The sequence below is a fragment of the Apteryx mantelli genome, chromosome 23 (assembly GCF_036417845.1).
Source record: "Apteryx mantelli isolate bAptMan1 chromosome 23, bAptMan1.hap1, whole genome shotgun sequence".
NCBI classification, from domain to species: Eukaryota; Metazoa; Chordata; class Aves; order Apterygiformes; family Apterygidae; genus Apteryx; species Apteryx mantelli.
The window spans coordinates 4,518,462-4,542,539 of record NC_090000.1 but is presented as its reverse complement, the minus strand read 5'-3'; the positions used below and the strand labels follow the sequence as shown (position 1 = coordinate 4,542,539).

The window sequence follows — 24,078 nt, the reverse complement described above, 5'->3', positions numbered from 1 at the left end:
GCAAATGTTTCCTCGAGACGGAGGCACTTGGAGTGCCTGTGCCCCAGCTCTGATAGCAGCAGCAGGGGCATGGAGACATGTATGTGATGGGAAATGGGGAGGCCTTGATCTAATTCAGCTCAGAAAACAGAGAGCCTTGGAAAATGGAGCACAAACAAGGCAGAGCAGGGCAAAATATAGTGATACCTACTGCAATTGCTTCAAAACCAGGAGCTTTTTTGTACTGAGATCCATTATCCCCTCCCCTTGCACTGGGCAGTTGGATCCTTTTACTAATTTAACGGGGAGCTTGGTATTTCTTTTTCTCTCTTTTTGTTTAATTCTTTATTGTGGAAGGTTGCGTGTCAGAAAGAAGGCTATTTTGTCAAGTGCAGAGATGCTGTCATCGAGTGCATCCTTGCAGCCAGTGGATATGGTGGTGTTAGGTGGCACATTCTGGTGTTGGTGACTGTCCTGCTGCAGGGAAACCAAGGTTACAGACTAATCCCAGGCTCCCGCTCCCACATGTGGAATGAGCAGGATGGGCTGGAAGATACCAGCTGTGTCTGTGTTCACTGTCTTGGAGCCTGGTGGCAGAGCTGTTGTTGAAGCAGTAGAGGCTTGACCCAGCTTGATGTTTTGAGCTGTTCCTTGTCCATGCTGCTGTAGCCTAGGACCACTGATCTTGAGGGTTATTCCACCTCATGCTGGAGCCAGATTTGCCTTCCCTTTCTCCCTGCTGCTCAGAGACCTCAGTCTGTTATGCCATATGGAAAAAGATATATTTGGAGAACTGACAGCAGACAAATTTAGCCTTTTTGGGTCCTGTAGAGCCTGACTCCATATGACTTTATGGGTGGGCTCAAAGGGATACGATCAGGGCTGGTAGATCAGACACTGACTGTGTCTACTAAGGTGCCGGAGTTTGTCTTTAACTGGGAGTTTTGATGAGGGTATTAAGTTGTTTCTCTTAATATCTTTTTCCTGTCTATTTGGCATAACCTAATGCTCCTTTGTACTGAAACTTATGCACCATCCTTATTTAATACTATCTGCATATCCACTGTTTCTGTTGCTATCTTGGCTGGCTGCATCATTTCTGAATTACTTCAGTTTGATTGTCCTGTAGACTATGTAAACTATAGGTCAGCTATCAGAACTAAGGTAAAACACCACCTTTTCTTCAAATAGGTTGTCCTTTCTCACCCAGAATATAACCAGGCTCTGGAAGTGATTGCCACAGAGCGTTGTGCCAAAAGGATAGGTACATCTAAGAAGCCAACTAGACAAAGTCATGGAAGGAGAAAACCTATCGAATAGTATAAAAGAGGGGGAAAAAACTTTCTGGCCCAGTAAGTCCCTAAATTGTCACGTGCTGGAAATGAAGAGGATATGTTGGAAGAATTATAAATGCTTGCTTGTCCCTTTCTTTCCTATGCTCTCTCCTTAAGCATCAGCTCATCATTAGAGTCAGAATTAGGGGCTAGCTGGGTCTTTGGCATGCCTCTCTTTGTTCCACGCTTGCCATCATCTTAAAATATGAAAAGATCATTCATACTTTTTTGTTTGTTGTTTTCTGAGGCTTTTTTACAGGAGTTTCTTTCCAATGTGGAGAATAGAAGGTTTCCATTTCTCTTAAATTTGATAGTAACTCATACTGTCTGTATCATCACCAAATTGTGGCATGTGCATAAAGCATGAATGTGCAGCCTCCCCGGTTGTCACATACCAGCCTTTCCCATACCCCATTTTTATGCTACTCATTTCCTTGTGATGCCAGCCCTATGTAGAGAGATGCCCTTCATCTCAAGAACTACTTTGTGTGTGCATGCATGCTCTCCCTCCCACATAGAGACATGTACTCAAAAAATCCCCTTGGACCTACTGAGTCACGCGTATTTCCTGTGTATTCGTGCTCCCCATGTGGGCCCATGTACATATTTCTCATGTACTGAAATTTCCCGTATACAGTGCATCCCACAGTGTGACCACTCTAAATGCAGATAACTGTACACTTATCCACAACATAAATGTTACAAACTATAGCCAAAAAGTGTGTTCTTATGCAGCCATAAAACATAGCTCTTCATGAAGGACACATACTAAAGTTCTGGAATGAATGAATAAGAAGAAATTACTTAGCTCAGCTTGTTTTCCTGCCTCATGTCAAATTACAGCCTGGTTGTGAATTGGGAAAAGAATTCATTTTCAATAAATGGTTGATCAATTCTCTTCTGTCTCTAAGTCTCTATACAGTAATGAATATACATTCTTTGCATTTTTCAGATAAATATCCAGCATCTTAGGATATTTAAAATTAGATCTGTATACATTTATGGAGCAATGATTATTCTGAATTTCATCTGAGGCAATTAAAAAGCATCATGATGACATTTAAGGTGATATTTTTCTCCCCTATCTTAAATAATTATAAATAATAATAATGATTAAACAAATTATTCTGTTCCTCCCAGTCTGGATCAACCTTTAGGTTAATAACCTAAATCATTAAAATTCATCTGTCTCTCAAAGGATTGAGCAGTTGAAAAAATTGGAGGAACCTTTCTGCATAAGGGTGATTGATAATTACCAAAGCAAAGACGTTTTGTGGGTAAAAATTGTGAAGGCTCATCAGATTGGTTGGATTATATATTGGTCAGGTTGAGGTGATATTTTCAACAATTAAACTCGGCACAGATTTATCAACTGACATCCCCTTTTTAGGGTGCTGCAGAGGTCAGGTCCAAGCCTGCTGCTTAGTAGGCCATTTCTCAGGAATCTGTGGTTCAGAGCTGCAAACTCGTTGTGTGAGTTTAGGGCATGAGAAGCCACTTGGTGCGGTTTATATAATTTCAGTGGGAGTTAGGCTCTTGTGCATCCATAAAACATACCTCTTCATAAAGGGCATAGACTAAAAATATATATATTTTTCTTTAAACCGTCTCTGAGAGTGAGATTTCTCTTGACTAAGTTTAGCCATCTGAAATCGGGTGTCTAGACTGAGCTGTGCCTCTGTACTACTGAGAAGAGTAACCACTAGCGTCTGTCATTTCCCTCTGCTTTGGGATGGATTGATTTGCCCCCTTAAGATTCCTGTACCTCTTTATTTGTGTTAGAAAGCACCTAACCAATTAGATTAGAATTGAAATCCAACTTCTGGGTGGTTAGAGTTAAAAGATGAATATGATGCAAGCTGTCTCTGCCTCTAACCATGAGCACTCTTTTCCCGTAAACATTGCAAAGATAATGTGGTAGAAACTGAAATACTGTTTTGATTTGCTGTTGACAAGAGCAATCTAAGATGACTACCTGAATGGTGTACGGACTCTTTCGGACTGTACGCCTCTTTCAATAATTAGAGACTTGTCTGGCCACAAGCAGCCAAGGAAGAATGGATTTTCAATGCGGGAAGGAAAGATAAGGCTTTCCCTGCGGGTTTTATTGGATTGTGAATTGTTCCACCTATTTACAGAGCTCTCCGAAGGAGTCTGTGCTCGTCCATCTTTCCCCCCTCCCTCCCTCCCTCCCTCCAGGCTATTAAATCTGTCCCACCCTGCTAAACCCAAAACTTTACGTTGTCTTAACAAATTGCTTATCTTGTTGAATGTGATTATGCTTTGGAGGAAAAAAACCCGTTCAAACTATCAGAACCATATAGGTAACATACGTACAGAATACAGGCTAAGGAGGCTCTCCTTTAAAATGCGGAGGCTACGGAATCACACCTGATTTCACTGAACACAGACTCTAACTCTGTTATTAGCACTCTTCTCTCTCTCATTTTTTTAATGCTTTCATATTTCCATCTTACTTTGTTACTTACATCTCCTCCCCCTTTCCCTCCCTCCCTCCCTTCTTGCCTTATCTCCCTAGGTGTCCCTTGCTAAATACATTCCTGCTGTAATGTTGGTATTCAAGCTCAAATTTAAAATCCACCGAGATGAGTTTGTCCAGCCCTAACATCCAGTAGTTGCTTATTGCCGACTGGCTCAAGTTCCCCTGAGAACAGCCTTTCTCAGGAAATGTAGCTATTTCCGGTCTCGGCTGAAGCCAGGAAATGAGGAGGCAGCAGCGAAGATATTTTTTGAACTGCACTGGATTTTTTTCTTCCTTCGTAACAGGGAATGCTCAGGCCTCTCTGTCTTGCAGCGAGTGGTTTATTGAAACCTTTGGCCTGGGGGGGCAGTGTCTAAATTTGGGTTTGTGTCAGACTGAGACACCAGGTTGAGGTTTGAAACGGAATCAGATTGAGGGCTGGGATTTGAAAGCAGCAAAATGTGAGCAAATGATCCAAAGATCTGAAGCCCAAACAGTAAACATGACCTCATAAAGTGTTTTTGTTTTCTACTGCTGATGTTCTCATTTGCTTGTTTGTTTGATTTTAATTTGCTTGGTTTTCTTGAGACAGAATTAAATAATTTTAATTCTCTTCAGAATCCAGAGCAGTGCCTTTTGGGTGCTGCACATGCAGAAATCCCCATCTGCTTCCAGTGAAATGAAAAGGGTTTCAATTTCCAGACTCTAATATTGGCCCAATTCCGTGTTAATATTAAATAGACTTTCTTAAAATTAATCTCATGAGAATTTAAAGCAGTCGAGGGTACTTTAATTTTAATGGAAGATGTGTGGCTAATCCCCTAGATTGTTTTAAAAATCTTATTAGTATGAATATTCTGTAAATTTCTACTGCGAATAGTGGTTAAAACACTTAAAATAAGCATCAGTAATCTTTTAGTGAACTTGGGTGACATTTTAAACTTATGTTGTTATTAGAGCTACACTGAAGATAGTTCTTGTGGAGGATTTCAAATTGAGCTATTTCAGAAACAGAGCCAATACTTAGAAATTCTCTGGAGGAAGACTTTGCTCTACTTGTCCCTCTCCTCCTTCAAAAAAAATTGTTTGAACAGAATTTACTGTTTCATCAAAATATTTTCTATTTTTAAAATACAGTTTGTATTCAGTATAGAAAGATGGAAAAGTTTCTATGTTGATATTGCATTTTTCCTTAATACATACAAATATAATAATAAAACTAGTAAATGTCAAAGCAAAAAGTTATTTCTAAAGAAAAACAAAACACCGAAAAATTTAAAGGAGATAGTTTTGCAATATTGACAGCTTTTTCCTAGCTTTATTCCATCCAAAACAAAATTGTGGCAACATCAGCCTGGTTTTTACCAGGGCGTTTCAACTGTGGTTCCATCAGAGCTCCTGTGATTCCGAGCAAGACGTTGGCTGTGTTTGCCACTGAGCTGTTTCATTAGTGCTTCGGCACCAGAGTTGCAAACCGTGGGCCAAAATCCTGCCATCGCCTCACAGGCACAAACAAGAAGCAGCCTCTGCCCCGCGTGTGCGTATTGCAGGAGCACCTACAGCAAACCTCTCCCGGCGGCAGAGTGTGTCACACGGCCACGTACCCCCCAGCAGAGCCGAGTGCGCTAGCTGTGCCGCCCCAGCACCAGCTTCCTGGCACAAGGTACCGCACGGACTGCCACAGGGCAGCCGCGGGGCTCTTGAAACCCTGACCGAGGGGATCCAAGCCGAACTGGTGCCTTTTTGTGATAAGGGTGGTACGAGGACTTGGTATTTTTACTGCGTCCTGAGGAGCTTGCTCTAACTCCTTGGCTTGCTGAGATGCTCTGGCGTTGCTCACTGTCTTGTGTTCTGCTCTCCGCAGGTACGTGTTTGTTTAGGTTGGCAGGGAGGGTTGGGTGTGCTCTTGGTGCAGCACTGTTGCTCACGGAGCAGCGAAGCCTGTAGGTTTAAACAGACCAAAGGGAGGGAGAAAAGGGGGGAGTGACTTGCTTGTAGTCATCCAGAAGGAAAACATAAATCTTCTGACCTGCAATGCAACACTTGCTCCCTTAGCACCCACTGCCTCACAAGCGATGTCCCAGATCTTTACGTATGTGATAGTCCCGCTGAGTTCAATTGTGGCTAAGGAAACACAAATATTGTTACTCACATGTGGAGAGTTGCTCATGTATTAATCAGCTGAAGTGCAGAGATATCCATCTCAGTCCTCTTAACTTCATCACACAATTCATCATTGAACCGGCTAACTGAAGGCTCAATTAGGCACTTGTGATTTTGGCTAGTGCCTGCAGAATAGTGTCCCGTTGTATAATTTTGTTTGGTTTTGGTTTTATATAGTAAAGCACAAATAACATTTACTCATGAGACAGCCTAGGGATGCACTGCCAGAAATAGAGGCTCCCGACAATTATACAGGATGTTGCTGTGGTGTTATCATATGATTCATCCACTATGCGTATGAACAATTGTTAACCTCAAGGCACTCTCACTTTCACGCCCTCTGACACACATACCACTGAGGACAAATATCCTCAAGATGAGTATAACATTAGGACTGGGGTTTTAACTCACAAAGGTCAGTGCTTTTCAGGTTCATAAATCAATCCTTAACTTTGCTGCCCAGTCCTTGAGCATGGGGATTATAAGGAGAATTTTCTGTAAGCAGTATGACGTGGTGCTTAGTAAATCCTTTTTTGAATACCGATTGATCATAGTCATGGCTGTGGATAGAGACTGTCAGAATGGTCTGTGATGGAAACCACTGAAATCAGTTACCAAGAGAGTATATTTGGCCCCGACGGTCTGGTACAGCTGAGCTGAGGAGGGCTGAGTGCTGGAGGGTGTTACACTGAAGAACCTATCTGGAGAGCTGGGACAAACGTAGCCAAAGTCATTTCATGTATGCTCTTGAAGGAGGGTGACTCTTGTGAAAATCTGTGCAGGCTTTGCTTGAACTTAAGCTCAGCAGTTAGTTATAAATCAGTACAGCAGTGCCAGCTTGTATCAGCTGAGCGTCTGGACTTTGAGACCCGTATTTGCACACTTATATGCCCTGAATGTCCTCATGGATAACAGCTAACTAATGGATGAGCTTCTTTGAAACCATTTCCCTTGCGTACCTTTTGTTATCTTATGCACCGTAATACCTATCTTTCCCGTAAGTGATTGAGGGCCATCACTGGGCATGCCTTTTGCAATTCATTTTGTTTAATTTAATTTAATTTTATTTTATTCTGGAGCTTTCCTTTACCACTTTGCCGAAGGCACTTGCTTTTGGTCAGCCATCTTTAGCCAGCTCTTTTGCCTTGCAGGCTCGCATCACTAGATGGCAGTGTAATGGCACACACGTGCCCTGTCTATTGCCAGGGAGAAAAGTCAAATTTCACCTAAAAAGTGGATGAAATTTAAAATTTGCATGCAAAACAACTTCCAGCCATTCAAAAAGAAAATACGTTTTCAGCCTGCTTGACTTCCCTTAACGCTCTCTGTAAAGACTTAGGACTAGGTCCTCGCTTATGACCTAATGACATAGGAGCTACCCAAATTTACACCATCTGCAGATTTGGCCCCCAGAGCTCACATGAACACCACAGCCATACTTAGAACTTGCATATGCATGATATTAGGTCAGGAAATATGGATAAGTTTTAAAACCAAAACAGTAAGGCAAACAAGCATGTTGTTTTCCTTCAAAATGAAACTTTCCTCTTCAGCTTTTGCTCACGCTTCCCCAAGGGATAATGTTCTGAGTTGCTCTGTGGTCCCAGATTTTGTGATGCAATTTAAAGCCTGCAGTTAAAGCAGTAGCATGTCATTTTACTTCTGTTCAAATGCAAAGGCTCTTCAGTGCTCAATCCCATTTGGTGTCCTGAAGGGGAATTTCTGTGATCCACAGGTATTGGTTTGTTTTTTTGTAGAATGAATTACAACCTGTAAGCACCATGCTTTTGAAACATACAGAATATGTGCATTTTTGTATATTTTCCTAGGTCTGGATTGCTTAACCTCATTTATGATCAAGATGTTAACAAGGAGGGAAAATGTCACAGTATAGGAAAAATAAACAGGGTAAATATAGGTGGCAGAAAGGCAGTCTTCACTGCAATAAAAATCATCCTTTTTGGACATCATGAAGACAGCTGTTGGCCAAGAGTGAGATCTGAAGGTCTTTGTCAGGAAACGTTATTGCTGAGATTTTCAGTGTTTGGATTTCCTGTTTTCCTTGCTTCTGAACCCTCTGGCTTTTGTAATCTAAGCAGGGTCAGGTCTGGTCATGTGTGGGGAAACAGACTGACTATGAACAACAAGGCTATGTACTGTAAGAACAGTGCTGGGGAATCAGTAGGTGAATGGATAGATATGTTACGGAGGCGGCTAGGATCCTTGTCAGAATCTGGTCTGACCTGTGCAACACTGCTGAGGAGACTTCCCCATTTGAACTATATCAGTTCTTTCAGGGAAAAAAAAAGTCTACCCTTGATTTAAAAATGTTGAGTGATGGAGAACCACCCACAGACCTTCAGAAGCTTTCCAGGGGTTAATTGCCTTTGACTGTTAAAAATAATTGTCTTAATTTTAGTCTAAATGTATCTAGTTTTAATTTCTGTGCCATTGCATCTGTAGACTGAAGAGCTCTCTTTATGAAATTTTTGTAGATATAAGTCTTTGATGCCCAAATGTGATATGCTCCAAAAGATGCTCCAGGAGCTGTTATCTTCCAGATAAGATGTGAAGGTCAGATTGGAACCATTTGATCTCTCTCAAAACCCTCACCTTTTTTTTTTTAAGAATGCACCAAAATTCATTCCAGTTTAGTCAGTTATCTTCTGACTATCCACATACTCCCCATCCAATATCAATGACATAAAAAACTGTTAATAGTTCCATTCTCAAGCGGTGATCATCCCGCATGCATGTGTCTTTGTGGCTATGTTGGCTGAACACTGTAATATTTTTCCTTGCAACATCTAAGGCAATGTTAGCCCTGGAATGGATGAAACTGTACTGATGTAAATGTGCCTGATTAAAAATATATACCAGATGGGTTGAAAAATCCCATGTACTGTGTCCATACCGTTGACAAGTCGTGTAACTGCGCCAGGATATCTGAAGGGGTATAATTCTGTTGTGGTAGACACCATTTATGTTGTTGTATAATATTATTTATCATTCTTTGGTACTAAACAGTTACTCTAAGTAGAGTGATTAAACAGCGTGCAACATAGCCTTGTATCAGGTGAGCCTGTGGAGTGTAAATCAGTATTGTGTGTCAGTGCAGTTCCGTGTTTGTAGAATCCAAAGGCAGGATGGTCTCCCATGGTCTAGTGAGCTCGTTTTTCCTCTTGCACATGTGTTGTGTGCAAGCTAAACTTGGTCCTGCCTCACCGTCCCTGGGATATGAGCAGGAATTCTGCACAGAATCTCTGCCAGCAGCTGTCATCCCTTCCATCATTCAGCTTCTTACTCCAAGGACTGCTCTTGCATTTCACCAGCTAATAGATCAGAAGGAGGTCTTCACAAAGCTAATACATTTCCCCTTCTTCATGGCCCATTTTCTCACAGTCATGCATAGGCTCGTCTCAGAGTTATGCTGGCACAGCTCATCCATGTTGTTGGGTTACTCTGTGATGGCAAAATCCTTCTAGCCAGAATTGCAATTAGGTTGAACTTTGAAGGACAACTGGGAAAACTTTTGCAGGATGAAATTTATGTTGGATTTGTCCCAGGACCTCCACCAAACAGGCATAGGGTTTGCCATTCCGACATTTAGACCAGATTTTCTTCTCATCTATGCTGCTGTCTTGAAAAAGAAAAGCAGCAAAATTAACAGGATTATATCAGGGTAATTCAGGTGTTTGTAAGAGGAAAATTAGGTTCTTGGGTTGCTTGGTTGGTAGTATGCAGTTATAGGCCAGTAGTTAGGTATCTGAAAGGGTCAGGGCTGTTCTGTGTATTGGACCATCATGTGGAGCAGAGGGGACTGAGGGACCTGCCACTCTATCTCTGTGCAGTCTTTTCCTTGCATGTGCCAAAGTTGGGCTATGTGGCCTGCCTCTCTTTCACCAGAGCAGGTGGACTGGGAGTCGGCTCCAGTTCTCCCACTCACTGACCCTCCCAGCAGCGTTGCTGCAACAGGACGTTGTGATTTACAAGGATAGGCCAGCAGGAAATTCCTACCTCCGCCCCCCGGAGAAAGGAGGAAGCAGGAGCAGCGCTGTGACTCAGAGTCATGCCTGAGTCACCGTGTTACAGGGTTCCTGGGGTGGTGGTCAGCTCCCACCAGCCCTTACCCCAGCCCTGGCTGGAGCCTGAAGTGCAGCTGGACTGCGCTTTGAGGAGCTGCATTCAAAACAAACAAACAAAAAAGCCCACATGAATTCAGTTAATGCTGTTTTCTAGTATATGCATAAACAACTTATAGCAGGTGCCTAGTAGTTTATGATAATCAACAGGGTGTTTACTGGGGATCAGAAAATATACTGAGTTAAGTAACTCCCTCTTCTGTCTTTGGCTTACCACAGACTCAGTGAAATAGGATGGGGTCATCTGCTGTCTAGTCTCAGATAATAAATCAAAGGGCTGAAGAAACTGCAGGAGAAAGGGCAGGAACTGACCAAACATTTAGCTTATTGTAGGAAGCGTCAGCACAGCCAAAGTGAAACTTTCCCAGCAAATTTTCGCTTATCTCAAGTCTGCTTATTCCCTGTAGGCAGCTGGGTTGTCTGAGTAAATAGAGGTCACTTTACCTTGACTAAACAATGACTTTGCTATTGTCGGTGCCAGCTATGTAGCAGTTACAAACTGTGCTTTAAAGTGCTGTTGGTAGCAGGCTGCCAGAGTGAATGAACCAGTCAGTCTGGTCTACTTTGGGCAGGATTTAGGATGCTTAGTTAGATGAAGCTGTGGTCGGATCAGCTGATCCCATTCTTTGAGTAGGGATATAGTATGCAAACGAACAGACGTGTATAAGGAGGAAGCAGAGAGGAGCTGGGGGAGTGGAGAAAGGATGACTTTCCTCTGATGTCAAAAATCCCATCATTCAGTGCTCACAGGGAAAAAGACAAGAGGAGAAGAATGTGGAGAGAGAGAGAGAGGGAGAGAAGAAATGAAGGGAAGGGACACTTTCCTTTTTCTCCCTAATTCTGTAGGCTAGTGTTGTCCACCCTAATAGGATGCAGAAATGGGCCTGATCCCGAGTGCCAAGTTCTGAGCAGCCTTCCAAACCCGGGGGATTGTTCACAGTCACCTCCCGCTCTGGACTTGGTTAGTACTGTCTTGATATGAATAATCAGGTAGATGAAAATTGGCAAGAAACTTACTGCAATTTCCTCAAGGTTCTCTATGTGTTATCTTTGATTTCTGGCAATTTTAATTTTCTGGTCGTTGTCTGTGTTTGTCAGAGGTGTTAGATATCCAGCTCTCCTAGGGCTTCTGCTGTGTTGTGAGAAAGGACCAGAGCTAGCTGTAAATGAATTAGATTGAGTACCAGACGCAGGAGAGCTGTCGTTGCCTGGAGCTCTGTCCAGGTTACTAATTCTTGCTTCCGAGGGGCTGATTTCAAAAGGTGCTGGATTTGTCCTTCATGCATTTCTCTGCGTGCTGTTGCCTGTAATTAGTTTTTCAATTGAAAAAGCTTTCTCAACCAGGAGGGGAAAAAAAAACCCCAAACAACCCCACACATTTTTGGCAATGGGTTGTTTTTCTAAGCAACTAATTAAGTGCTGATTTTAAAAGAATTTGAATCCTTCTTCCACTCTGTGTCAAGCATGGATTTCGTATTAATCACTTCACTACTCTCTGACTGAATAAGGACTGAAAAAGATGCATAGAGTAAAAATTTCCTCAGGAAATGAATCAGACAAGGAACCTATGCCTCATCTCGCCTCCTACAAATGAAGAAAGAGAGGATTTTGTCAATGGAGGGTCAGTTTACAAATGTGTCCTTTTCAGTGTGAGTCATAAGCAGTGATACATTTCACAGCAATGCAACCACAGATGCGGTTTAAATCCAGGACTGAATGCCAGCTAAAGATAAACAGAGAAATGAATCCTCACGCCTGTAATAGTAATGAGAATTAAAATGCTACCTGTCAGACCAGCTTGTACATCAGCCAGCTCTTGCTGTTCTTTAAACCAGTGTCAAAATTCTTGTTCGCTTAAATGGGAGCAGAATAATCCCTCAGGAGCTGGTCTTGTGATTTCCCAGTGCTCATAAGCAAGGAAGGGATTTGAATTTTTACAAGATGGAGCCCGTAGAGTTCCTGCCCTGCCTTGGGTATGTTTGGCTTGCTTCACTGGAGTCTTAAGGAGAGGGGAATACTTTTCTGTAGAGTCCAGTCTCCAGTCAGGTTTGAATGCTTCTAGAAGGGTATCTCATTGAGAAGAGGCAATAAAGGAGTCGGGAGCAGGTGGGAAGCAGTGCTGTCTCTGGTGCTGGTTGAAAAATGTTACCAGTTTTGAGATTTCCAAAATGCTGGCCAGTTAGGGTTTTGTTTTTTTTTTTTCAAAAGTGCCAGCCATAATTAGTGTTGCAACTGTTAAGAGACGTTTAAAACCTGTTTTTTTGAAACTACCATCAAGATTTCTTGTTGTTTTGGTTGTGGCTGAGATAATGAAATTTAGCAGAAAAATTGAGCTGCAATATAGAAATTTTAGTAGTTTTTACTGGTGCTCCTTTCCCCAGTGTTTCCTGAGACTAACCCTTCTAAGTGTGTTAGTGCTTGTATTTTTGTTTTTCTTTACTGAGTTTCCTGTAGTCATCTCTAGATTGCCAAGCTTTAAAAATGTTAGGCAAGAGATCAGAATGGATCAGATATTCAATTGGTTCCTGAAGTCTAAAGTTAATGACACTATCGCGGTTTATTTCAGGCCGAGACCGATCCACTGGTGTCCTAAAATGTGATAAGATAAACAGCTGAGATAGAGCAGCTCTTTTTGTTAAGGATAGCGGCCATCCTTGGAAGGATCTTCATATTAAACAAGTTCATAGGCACAGATTGTCATATGTTCATTTATTACTGTATGTGCAGTCTTTCAGTCTACAGGCTCACAGATGAATTTAGTTTGCCAAGAGCAGCATGTTCCTTCGTAAAATGGTAATTGTGGGGCAGCACCGAAAGGTTTGGAATGGGATGGAAAATGGCAGACCTGGGATCAAATTCAAATTTTCTAAGTCACTGGCCAGCACTTTTAACTATAAGATCAGTCCTCTTCTCTTTAGGGTTAAACATTTCCTCTTACAAAAAGAGCCAGAGGCTCTTGATTATCCATGCAAAACGGGCCAGGGCTTTGATTTGTAAGGTTTTGTCTGACACACTTTTAACTGGATAAAGTTCAATTTAGATTCCAAAAGAAAATCTAAATTTGATAGTTGAGACACATATCCACTTTTCTCTCTTATCCCGAGGCACCATTCTCCACCCTTCCCCTTTCCTCCTCAAAAAATGATACCGCCTAATGCTTTGAACCAAGAAAGCATATTTCAAGATCATTGTGGAACAATTAAACCAATGATCTGTATGCTTCAAGGAGAAAACTGAGCTGCAGTAGCTCTGCTTTGACAGGTCTTTGGAGGATTTCAAGGAAGTTACACCCACTTCATTCATGATAATCGACTGTTTAACGCAGAGCAGCTCAGTGTTATGAATGAAAGGGAGCATGTTTTGGCTTGCAGAACAACTCACAAATCTAATGCTTCACTCGTCAAATAACCAGCCACATCAAAAAAAAAAAAATCTGACTTCATTCTTGAAATGAAATTAATGAATGCAAGATTCCTTGAAAAAAATAAAAATAAAACTGTTTCTTTAGAGATCCAGAAACTTTTTCTTCCTCCTTACTGTTCATTTGTGAGTCACTGTGGCTGGACAAGTTGGAGGGAAAACCACAGCCTCTGAACTGGCTTTGATGCAGCTAAAATCAGGTCTTGGTGGGTTTTGTGCATTAGATCACAACATGCTGAATTGCTGGATTTCCTATCATGGTGGCAACAGAGAAAGAGAAAGAAAGACTCTGTTAGGGATAGTATATGGATCTAGCAAAATAACAGGTTTTTCTTTGGATAGGGATGTAGGGGCTCTCTGAGAAGCCATGGATTGCATGCTATACCGCAGTAGTCTGCTTGCCCTGCTGATTAGAAATATATTGATTTTTTTGGTAATTGAGCCTGGCTTTGGGGAATACCACAATTTTCCCAGGTATCAAGTGGCTGCTGGAACTGCCCTGTATCAGGTGCTTTCATGCTTTCTGGCAATGCCAGGTTTATAGAGACTCTAGAGAGTCTTGGATGTTAGTAGGACTCCTGGGAGGTCATTGTAGACAAAGGTAGTTTAGGATATCTCAAATTAAAGGGAGGAATGAAGATAGTTTAAGGCTCCCTTTTTACCCATCTGTTATTCCCAGTTCATTTGGTAATAAAATGGCTTTCAGGAGGTGCAGAGAGCACGTTCTTCCTTCTGTCTCTTTTACCAGGCAGTTATTTGCCTCTGCCTGGGCAGGAGGGAGCACAATTACTTTGATCAAATGAACACCCACAAGTGATTGCAAAAAGTTTGACTTGAAATTGAATTGAGTGTTTGTTAATTTTAGATGATATGTGTATAATCATTTCCCTTTTTTCTTGTTGGTTCTCATCTGGATTTGGGATAAAACTGCCAAAAGTAATGTTTATCTTTTTTTAACAGTATTTTGCAAAACATTAATTTTTCTGACTATTTTTCTTCTGAAGAGGACATGCCATCATGTTTATCTGAGAAAACGTGCTGAAATAGGTTGATTAAGTGATTTTTACCAAGAATGAGTCAATGGTAAAAACTAGGATTAAGTATCTAATCCAGAAACCATTGCAGCAGATCTCTCTTTTGATTCGAAGATCATCAAAACATCTCTCCCCATCTTAATACTTAGATAGTTTCCAGGTCCATAATATTCAAGCACCCCACAGCGCAGCATCCCTATGAGCTAGAGCAGTGTTTTCTGTCTTATCTTAACAGACGGGAAAATGATGCACTGGAAGAGTGTGGCTTGCCCAAAATCTCACAGAAAGTCTGTAGCAGAGGTAGTTTGACTTGGATGGGCTTTAGATCTGTTTAACTTGAAGCTTCCAGTTTATGGTCCTGTGTAGTAGTAATATTCAGTAACGCTATCAAAAATCAACAGCAGTAGAAAACAATAGCAAAGCCCTCGAGTAGCTTATAAATTAAGGCCTAGGTTTCCCACACTTCAATGTTAATTGGGAGAATAAATCATGATTTTTCAAGGAGAACAAGTCTGGGAGAGTGTAAGGTCCCTTTGGACATCTTCCGTGCTGTTGTTGCTGTATCATATGGACAGAGATGTTGAGAGACCTCTTTTGCTTCTGCCAAAATCCCAGAAAACGGTGACAGAACAAGCAGGAACCGAACTGACTAATGTACAGAGCAAGAGGCAGAGAAGGTGCAATTCAGCTATATGTAAAGGAATCACAGGAAAACTGTGCATCCTTTATTACTCATGTTGATGCATAAATTGAACCTTATGTATGTGTTTCTGGAACTTGCCTCTCTCTGAAAGAGTGGGCTTTACTGAAGGAAAGCTAACCAAAATCAATTGGAGAAAAGTCAATCCCACGTGAAGTTCTTTCATCTTCGTTCAGTAGTTTGAGACCCTCTGATGGAAGTTGGGAAAACAACTTTTCTCATCCTTCCTGCACCAAAATAATTCCTAGAGCAGTATTTGCTAAAGCCAGGATCTTGCTCAAGCTCTTTCCACTCAGCAGTATAGGAAAGCTAGGTGGCCATCGTCCCCTGCCTTGTGCCCTCCACGGGGAGAAGGCTGCAGGTGGAGCGAGGCAAAGGTGGCTTGGATGGTGCCTGGAAAGGGGAGAGGAAGTGAAGGAGTGGGGGGGAATCACTGTAACTGCTACGTAAAATAAACTTATGTCCTTCTTTCTTTTTCCTTTTTCTGCTCTATAGAATTGTGTTTGGGGAAATCAAGAACTGAACAGATTTCTTTTTTATTTCCACTCATTTTCAGGGTGAGTAAATTCTCCTGTCTTTACTACTGCAGTGATATCCTGTGCAGCTAAGAAGTGCGACTTAAGGTTCAGAGGAAAATCTCTTTTTTTTAATCTTTGCACTGATAACACTGTGTTTAATTTAGCAGCAGTGAGGCAGAACATGTGGATTTTGTCATCCATTTCCAAAACTATTGTTGGCTTCTTATTTCTTTGTTCCCCCCTACTGCTCATTTTAGATTTACATTTTATGGTAGGTGCCAAAAGATAAGTTAATGCCAACTTGATGATTAATTAGCTAATATTTGCCTCTGCCCTAAGATGGAAAGCCTTTATCTAAGTAACCTATTAACTGTTATTTTATTTATGGGTACATCTTAATGGATTTGAATTCTGCCCTCCTGAGAAATTTGGGCAAGAATTTATAGTAACACAAAAAAATAAAGCCAAAGGAAACTTAAACTGGATATCAGGAAGTCTTAATGTTGGGATCAGGGTACCTGCTTATCTATATTTTGCAAGCCCAAGGCAAGATCAGAGTCTCATTATCAAAAGTGACTGGTAATATGCAGTTCTTAGGCTTTTTGACATACTCAGAAATGCAAAAGTCGGTAATGGCTTGATTTTCAAGAAGCTGTGAGAACTGTTCCTATAAAAAATAAATAAATAAAAATAAAAATAAAGGCCTTCTTAAGGCATCTCAACCTAGCTGCCCAAGCTGAGAAGGACCTTTTGAAAAAGCAAGCCTGGGAGACTTTCTGCTTTCCTGGCCCATGTCACTAAGGTGCGTGATGCATCTCTGCAAAAGCTACCAAGAGCCTTTGCACTGGTGGTCCTAGTACACATCCTTTCTTTCATGAGTGGGAACTGGCTGCAGGCATCTCATCTCAAGTTAGTATCTTTCCAGCAGGTGCTTTGGAGTTCAAGAGGGAGTTCAGAGCGGCTTCCCACTGAGGGGATCATTATTCAAAGTGCCATAAATACATGGCATTAATATTTGGCCATAGATGTGAATAAGTTTAATTGAATAAATGAAGAGAAAGGAAGAAAATTGGATTGAACAACGATAATAAATGTATTGGTGGTGAGAATGGTTACCTCATTCTCTTGAAATTATGATTAGACACTAGGAATGAGGTAACTGCATACTTTATGGCACTTCTGAGAATCTCACCTATGGACTAAAATTAATGCTATGGATGTGAAAGTAGAGTTGGTGCCTTATTATACACACCAGGTAAAATTCGCACCATGACAAAATGGTAGGGCACCATGTAATAGCCAGTGCTTAAGACGTATATGAGCACTGTTCATTAAGGTGAATTGATCCAGTCAGCCCATTTGTAAAGGACTTGGTCACTGGAGATTGGAAATTCACCTCTTTGCACTGAGATTCATCTCCTTCTATTTCCTTACTTATGTATGTTCTAAAAGATGTAACACATGTCTAATTGATGTCCCCAAGTGCTATTGCAGATTAAATATTGAATGCACATATGCCTACTGTATAACATAGTGAATAACACATATGGATGTAGATAGCATGATAATATGGCTTGCGAACTGATGAATAACGCGTGTGTGCATGTGTATATAATAAGCATACTGGCTTTGTTCTGCTGCTGTTGAATTCTGGGTCCAAATGCCTCTTGCTTTTTGTAAGCCCTATGCATGAATATTTTGACACCGTTGATCTGTTGAATTTGGCACCTAGATTAAAAGTGTACCTATTTTTCAGAAGTTTTATAACTACCCTTGACCTCAGTGGGATTAATATGTTCCTGGATTTTGCGAATAATGGGCTGTTCTTAATGGGGAGAGAGGAGGGGAGGTCAGTGGTAAAGTCAGAAGGTTAAGGAAGAAAAATCCTTTTATTTTTTCCCCAAAAGTGAAATTCTTACCCCAACGCCGTTTTTTCCTCATGTTTAACATAATATGCTCCAATTTAGCTTGAGCTTTTGCAAGGCAAATTGCACAGCTTGAAAGACTGGATTTGATTAGCTGAAGGAGGAGAAGTAGGCAGCAGCAAGCAGTCATGGTATCATCTTTTCATCAAGTGTCTCAGGAGTTAGTGCAGTCACCTCAGATATGGGACACCCAGGTTTGATTATCTCCTCTACCTTTAGGAAATTTGAACCTGCACCCACCCTTCAGGAATGTGTGCTGAACTCCAACCTATGAGACATTCTCTTAGCACTGTTCCACTTTGCATGAATAAATAAATATTGACTGAAGCAAGGTCTCAAAGCAGGTATTCACCTAGGCACTTCTTGAACTTGCTATTTGAACTAGCTATTTGACTAGTGAATCATTTTATTTCAATGACTGTTTATATTGAGATCATTGCTTTGAGGACACTTTGTGCGTTTTATCAATGACTATTTAATGCAGAATGCGTATGTACTCCTTGAAGCAGGGAGCAGAACCCAGGTTTGCCCCTTCCCTAGGCGAACGTCGTAGGTAGCACACCAGGGGGCTCTGCTCTGTCTCTCAGTGACTGAATCTTTCCTTCTTTTTCTGTGCAGGGGCACAGTTTTAGCAGCATGCACAGTGAGTCCTGACACTATAAAACAGCTGGCACCCAGCTGGTTAAGGCAGTAACCTCTAAGTTCTGGAGAGCCCCAGAGCAGTGATGCACTCTTCTCCCCTGTATCCCCAGTAAGTGCTTTCCCCTCTGGTCCTCTGCAAAAATGGAGGATGGTTTGATCTACATTCAGGGCTTTGCATCGGATTGGTCATGGCCATTGCATTTTGTGCAGTAGCCTGAGCTGGATGTGCATGGAAAGATACCGGCTGGCTAAGGTTTGAGACTGAGATTTTGAGATGCACTCTCTTGGGCACCTCAGTCCCCCAGGTTTCCGTATAAGGAATCTGGGTCATTTTGTGGGCTGAGACTGAGATCATTGGGGCAGAATTGCCACAGTGGGAATTTTACCTGGGAAAGTTGTAGCTCCTGTAGTTTCCACAGGCCTCTCTGCAAGCCATGGAAACAGGGAGGCAAGTATACTGGTAGCAGCAATTCTCTCAGTTACATATTTAAAGGGAATTCCCAGGAGATGCAAAACAGCCTTAGGAGCAGTTGTGGGGCAGTGCCCATATTTAGAACCGTTCCTGGATGTTTAAAGTTATGCCAGTCACTGTATTTGAACAAATGCCCAGCTCTAAATTTGGAGGGTATTAAGCCATGCCTCTGGGCTGTGTGTCCTGATGGCTTAGCACAAGGGTCCTTTTCTTGGATGGCTGAGCAGGTAGCGAAAGCAGGGAGGTTTTGTGGCCTTCTCTGGGGCTGGTGGAAGTAACAAAAAGCAAATGTCATTTGAGGTGGAAGCTGAAGGGAAGCCCCACTGATGTTTTGTAGGAGCCTGTTTTTTGCAGACCACTCTTTACTTATGAATGTTGAGATAACTGCAGAAAGAAGTAAAAAAAAAACAAAACTCCAGTATAGAGTGGAAATAGGGAACAAGGTGTCCAAAAAGTCCAAAAAACTATCTTGTTTAGGAAGATGAATTAGCTGTATCTTGCATTAATATAGCTGCTTTGCATTAAGTGCTTTCACTCATAAAATACCATAGCTGTGCTTTCTCTGTTTAAAGTTGAATGATTTGAATACTGTATATGAAAATATTGGGGAGTTGGCTGAAACTTTTGAGCCCTTTCCTATGCTAGTAGAGGGTGAGTGGGGCAGCAGTGCCTGGGAGAGATTTTCCACTGAGATTGCCCAGGAAAGTTACTGTGCTGCTTTGCAGGAAGAAACATCTCTGTTAGTGGGCATCAGTCCTGTTGCATGAATACCAGTGCCTCTCTGGTGATATTATTTGGCTGTGTTTGTAACTCATGGTGGATTGAACCATGCTTCTTGGAGGTAGGAAGGGGGTTAATCAAGGAAGGAAAGCCCTGAGGGAGAATTGCTAAGGGCTCTGCTTCCTCAGAGCATTGCGATAACCTGAGCCTTGCTGAAAGGTGAGGGCTAAGGCAGCCTGTCCATCCCATCCCTCTCTTAATGGGGACACCTGGGTGACAGGTGGGGCTTAGTCAATATATTCTGCCGCAAGGAGGCTTTCCTGTTTTTGGAAGGGTCTTTAAACAGAGGGAGGAGGTGGTCTATGCTTTTTCCTAGAGATGCATGCTTTTTTTCCTAGGTCTATGCTCTTTCCTAGGAGCATACACTTACTCTCTAGGTCTATGTGCTTTCCTAGAGATATATACTTTTTCTCTAGGCCTGTGCTCTTTTCTAGGGGACCTATGCTTTTTCTTTAGGTCTATGTGCTTTCCTAGAGATCTGTGCTCTTTCTCTTGGCCTGTGCTCTTTTGCTAGGGATCAACTGAGCAGGCTAGACTATTACTGAGGCTCATTATTATTAGCATATTTACAGTAGCAGGGAGAGGAAAGTTCTATGCTACAATAGCTATTGAGGCACGCAGTTAGTAGCACATTGGCAGTGTCAGAGAGAAGAGGGTTGTGGCTGCAGTAGCTGGTCAAGACTCTTGATTAGTAGCATGTTCACAGTATTGGAGAGAAGGGTTCTAGGCTTCAATATCTACTGAGGCTCACGATTACTGGCACATTTGCAGCGTGAGAAAGGCGTGGCTCGTGATTATTATCATTCTGTGTCCAGATACTGTTCAGTCATGTGTGCTAGGAACAACTTATCCATAGCACTTACAGAACGGTATGCCAAAATCCTCTTGTAGCCCATCAGCAAGGCTGTCAGAAGACCTCACAAGACTATAAAAGGAATGAAACAGTATCAGTATCTGTCTTTCCTTTTCCTTTCCAACAAGCAGGGGTATTCACCACGATTAAATTGTTGGGGCTTTGTAGGAGGTTAAGAACTTAACAAAGGGACTTATCTTTGTCACAGAAGACAGGCTGTCAGGAAAAATTCCCCAGAGAAGCTCTTCCTCTAAGATGTTCACCTACCTGTATTCTGGGTGTCACAAACCAAATGCAGTACAGTGCTGTCCAAGAGACCAAGGAACAGGGCTTTAATTTTTTCAGCTAGTAGCACTTGTTTCTGGGATATCGCGTTCCTTGTCTGTGCTTGTGGCAGAGGAAGTAAGATGGGATTGCCACATACGAATTCCCCGCTCCTTGGCCCTGCTCCAAATTACTAGTGAAACAGTGTCTCCTAGCCATGGCTACGGACTGTCCCCATACAGTGGGCGGCACATTTGTGCCTTCCTTCTCCTGTTTGTCAGCGAGTTTTCCAATGCCCTTAAACTGAGATGGCTCTTGAGAGGATAAGTGCATTTAGTATCCAAAGGATCAGGTAAGGATGTGGGACAGCAGATAACCTTCAGTGATAAAGAGTCTCATATTCAGCTGTCTAAAAAATTGAATACAGATGTCCTGAGTTCCAGCCTATGCCTGAACCGCAAGACTAAAGGGAGGAGAGAATATATGTTTATTTGAGCCCCTTGTTACATTGCTGGCAATGTATTACTAGTTTCCATTCCTATTTTTTGTTCTCTTAGCAATCCATTTGCTATTGCCCTTTTCTTCCTCACTCAGCCAGTAATCAACACACTCCAAAACACAATGGATTCCTTTTTGCGGTGAATCCCCTACTTGATGCAAACATTTGCTGGCCTCATTTCTTTGGGATACGTTTCAATGGGAAGAAGAGGGGAAAGTATTCCTTGTTCCCAGTGAAAAATTGCACTGGCAGCCTGGGTTATTTTGTCGGACGTGTGGCTTTAAGTGACGCCTTTGCCATCTGTTCTGTCTGCTAATTATGAATGCAAAACAAACGTAGCCCACAATTGCTTCATTTAGAATAAGGGAAATGGCAGTGACCAAAATAGTTTTATTTTGTTGTCAGATGCTCTTTTTATTTCTCCTGTCTCTTCCTAATCTAAAGCAGGTCTGAAGCACTTCTCCCTCTTCCAGTTTGTAGCAAGAGACATTGCTGTAACAGATGAAACCACCTTCTAGGTGTTCATCCTTAAAGCCTTTTCTAAGGGGCAATCCCACACAAGCAAGAAAAGGGGGAATATGACAATACTTGAACTTCAAGGGCTAGTTTTGGACTTCACTTTCACTAGTCTCAGACCTGTAAGTGACTCTGAAGAAAGACATAGAGCTATTTCCAGAAAGTTTGACAATGGTGTATGAACCACTCTGTTCTCTCTCTGTTTGCTGTTACCAGAGGCAAGTTTTGCAGCCGTACTGGAACAGCATGTTAGCAGCTGTAATGAATGATGTGTTCTCCTGTTGATGTGTCCAGCAGCAGCAGAAGTGAATTGTGGCCCCAAAGGCTGTTCTCTAAGCGGCCCATCACCCGGAGATGGGTGATCCCTTTCCTTCAGTGCCTCTGCAGGGACCAGGTTACAAGGAGCACAGACAGTTGTGCCCCCCTCCATTTAGTAATTAGACACTGCCAGCCTTTCAGCATTTCCTAAGTTACTGCTGACTTACTCCAAGCCGGGGCTGGGTGACGTGGCGAATCATAGACGTATCACTAGCAGTGCAGCCACAGATTGAGGTGACCTAGATTTAGAAAATGGAGATCAGATAAAACACTCACTGCATTCTGTTCTAAGGGGACACGCAGCCAAAAAGCCTAAGCGGTGGAACAATTTCTTTCTGAGTTGTTTGAAACAGAAAGAGGCTAAGTCCTTTTCTTCCCCACCTTAAGTGGCTCCGTGACATGTGCTAGGCTGTGACCTCATTTGTTTCACCTGTCCTTTCTCTTCCTGTAGTCTCAGGCCCAAGGAGAGATGGACAAGGGACCATGAGGGTTTTTCCCCTCTCTCCCAAATAAGAGTGGCAGCTTTCAGATATACATCTGCTTCATTTTAACCCTCCTTGCTTTGGTTTTGAACATGTAGAGACATGTCTCTTCCCCCTCCTCCCTTCCCTCCCTAGCCATCAATCTTGCTGTGATAATCAACACATTTCACTTCATTTTCCAGTTAGTTCTGTGTTGAAGGGGAATGGGGTTGCTGTATTTGTATGCATACTAAAAAGAAATCTTCTGGACTGTAGAAATTCTCCCTTCTTCCTCCCCACAAATCTTCTCCAAGAATACTTGTTGGTTTGTGGTTGAAGAGTCTCTTTCCAAGTTACTTTGAAATTCTACTCACTGTTTTACAAGGTTTTCCTAAAGAATTTAAGTGAAAGTCTTTCCTCTTTTTGCCCCTGTGAAGTTGTGCAGGGAAGACTGGTGGGGGGACAGCTGTTCTCCGTAAGATACTTTGTCTGAAAAATCTCTCACCATTTTCAGGTCCCAGCAAATTGGCATAGAACAGCTAAAGCAGAAATATGTGGAGCGCTATGTCATTTCCGGGGTGTGGAGCATCCAAATCGGATATTAAAAACTGTGGGCTATCATCCAAAAGACAGGTCCCAAAACTCTGTCTTTCTCTTGAATCTTGGGCAATCAGACCAGGTCCTGTCCTAGGCTGTGTAGTTGGAGGTCACCTCTGGTACGAAACAATTATGAAAAATGCCCCAGGTTCTTACGATATGAGAGTTAAAGCTTTTTGTTGGTGTCCTAGGCCTGAAGGATGATCTTGCGGTTTAAACATTTGGACTAGAACCAAGAGATGTGAGATAAATTTCAGGCTCTGTTATATACTTCCTCTGTCATCTTCTGAAAATTGCTTGTTCTCTCTGTGCTTCCATTCTCTGCTTGTAAAACATTGTGCTCTGCTCTCCTGATTTCAGTAGGGAACTTGAAGCAGTGAAAGCTCCTGATGCATGATTCATGTTATTATCTGAAAACCTTAATTTTCAAGTTAAAATAGTGTTCTAGCAGATGCAGTTATAGGAGAGAAACAGTTTAAAAATCTGAAAATAAAGGCATAAAAGCTCAGACAAGTTTGACGGGCACAATGATTATTGTTATTTATTCAGCCTGATGACAGTGAGAGATAGTGTGGTTCAGAATGGTTGATGTTAGCATTACCGGCAAATGAAGGTAGGATTCATTTTTCTCTGGGTTCAGTCGGATGTCCAGGGAATGTCCCTGAGCAATGCTCAAAGGATGGCCAAGAAGAGGCCATTTTGTATGCTTACGTATTTTAATAAGCTTACGTATTTTAATAAGTTTTAAATACAGAAGTTCTGATTATTGCGATCTGTTTCTTTGGAGAAGGACTTAGCAAATGACAGTTGCAATCTGACTGAGAGGACTTGGTTGGGGCCCACGTGTAACTCCCTGCTACCTGATATGGACCTTTGCCAGCTTGGTGTTAGAAGCGAAGGGAAGAGGGAAAGATGGTTGCTGGAGACTTGTATTAGAAGGTGTGTAAATATGTATTTCATACTGAACTAATTTATAGCT

At 42.0% G+C, this 24,078-nt stretch overlaps 1 long non-coding RNA gene across 5 annotated transcripts in view; it reads left to right on the top strand.

The window, feature by feature from the left end:
• Window positions 1-24,078, top strand: part of LOC106490235 (uncharacterized) — a 260,943-nt gene that overhangs the window by 2,399 nt on the left and 234,466 nt on the right. For 4 of the 5 annotated variants that reach the window (XR_010886282.1, XR_010886281.1, XR_010886280.1 and 1 more), the window contains exons 1-2: window positions 10,996-11,061; window positions 15,750-15,811. This is a non-coding gene — a long non-coding RNA (uncharacterized lncRNA). Of the gene's footprint in view, window positions 1-10,995; window positions 11,062-15,749; window positions 15,812-24,078 lie in introns of those variants that run through there. The other variant, XR_010886279.1, reaches the window with a different exon arrangement.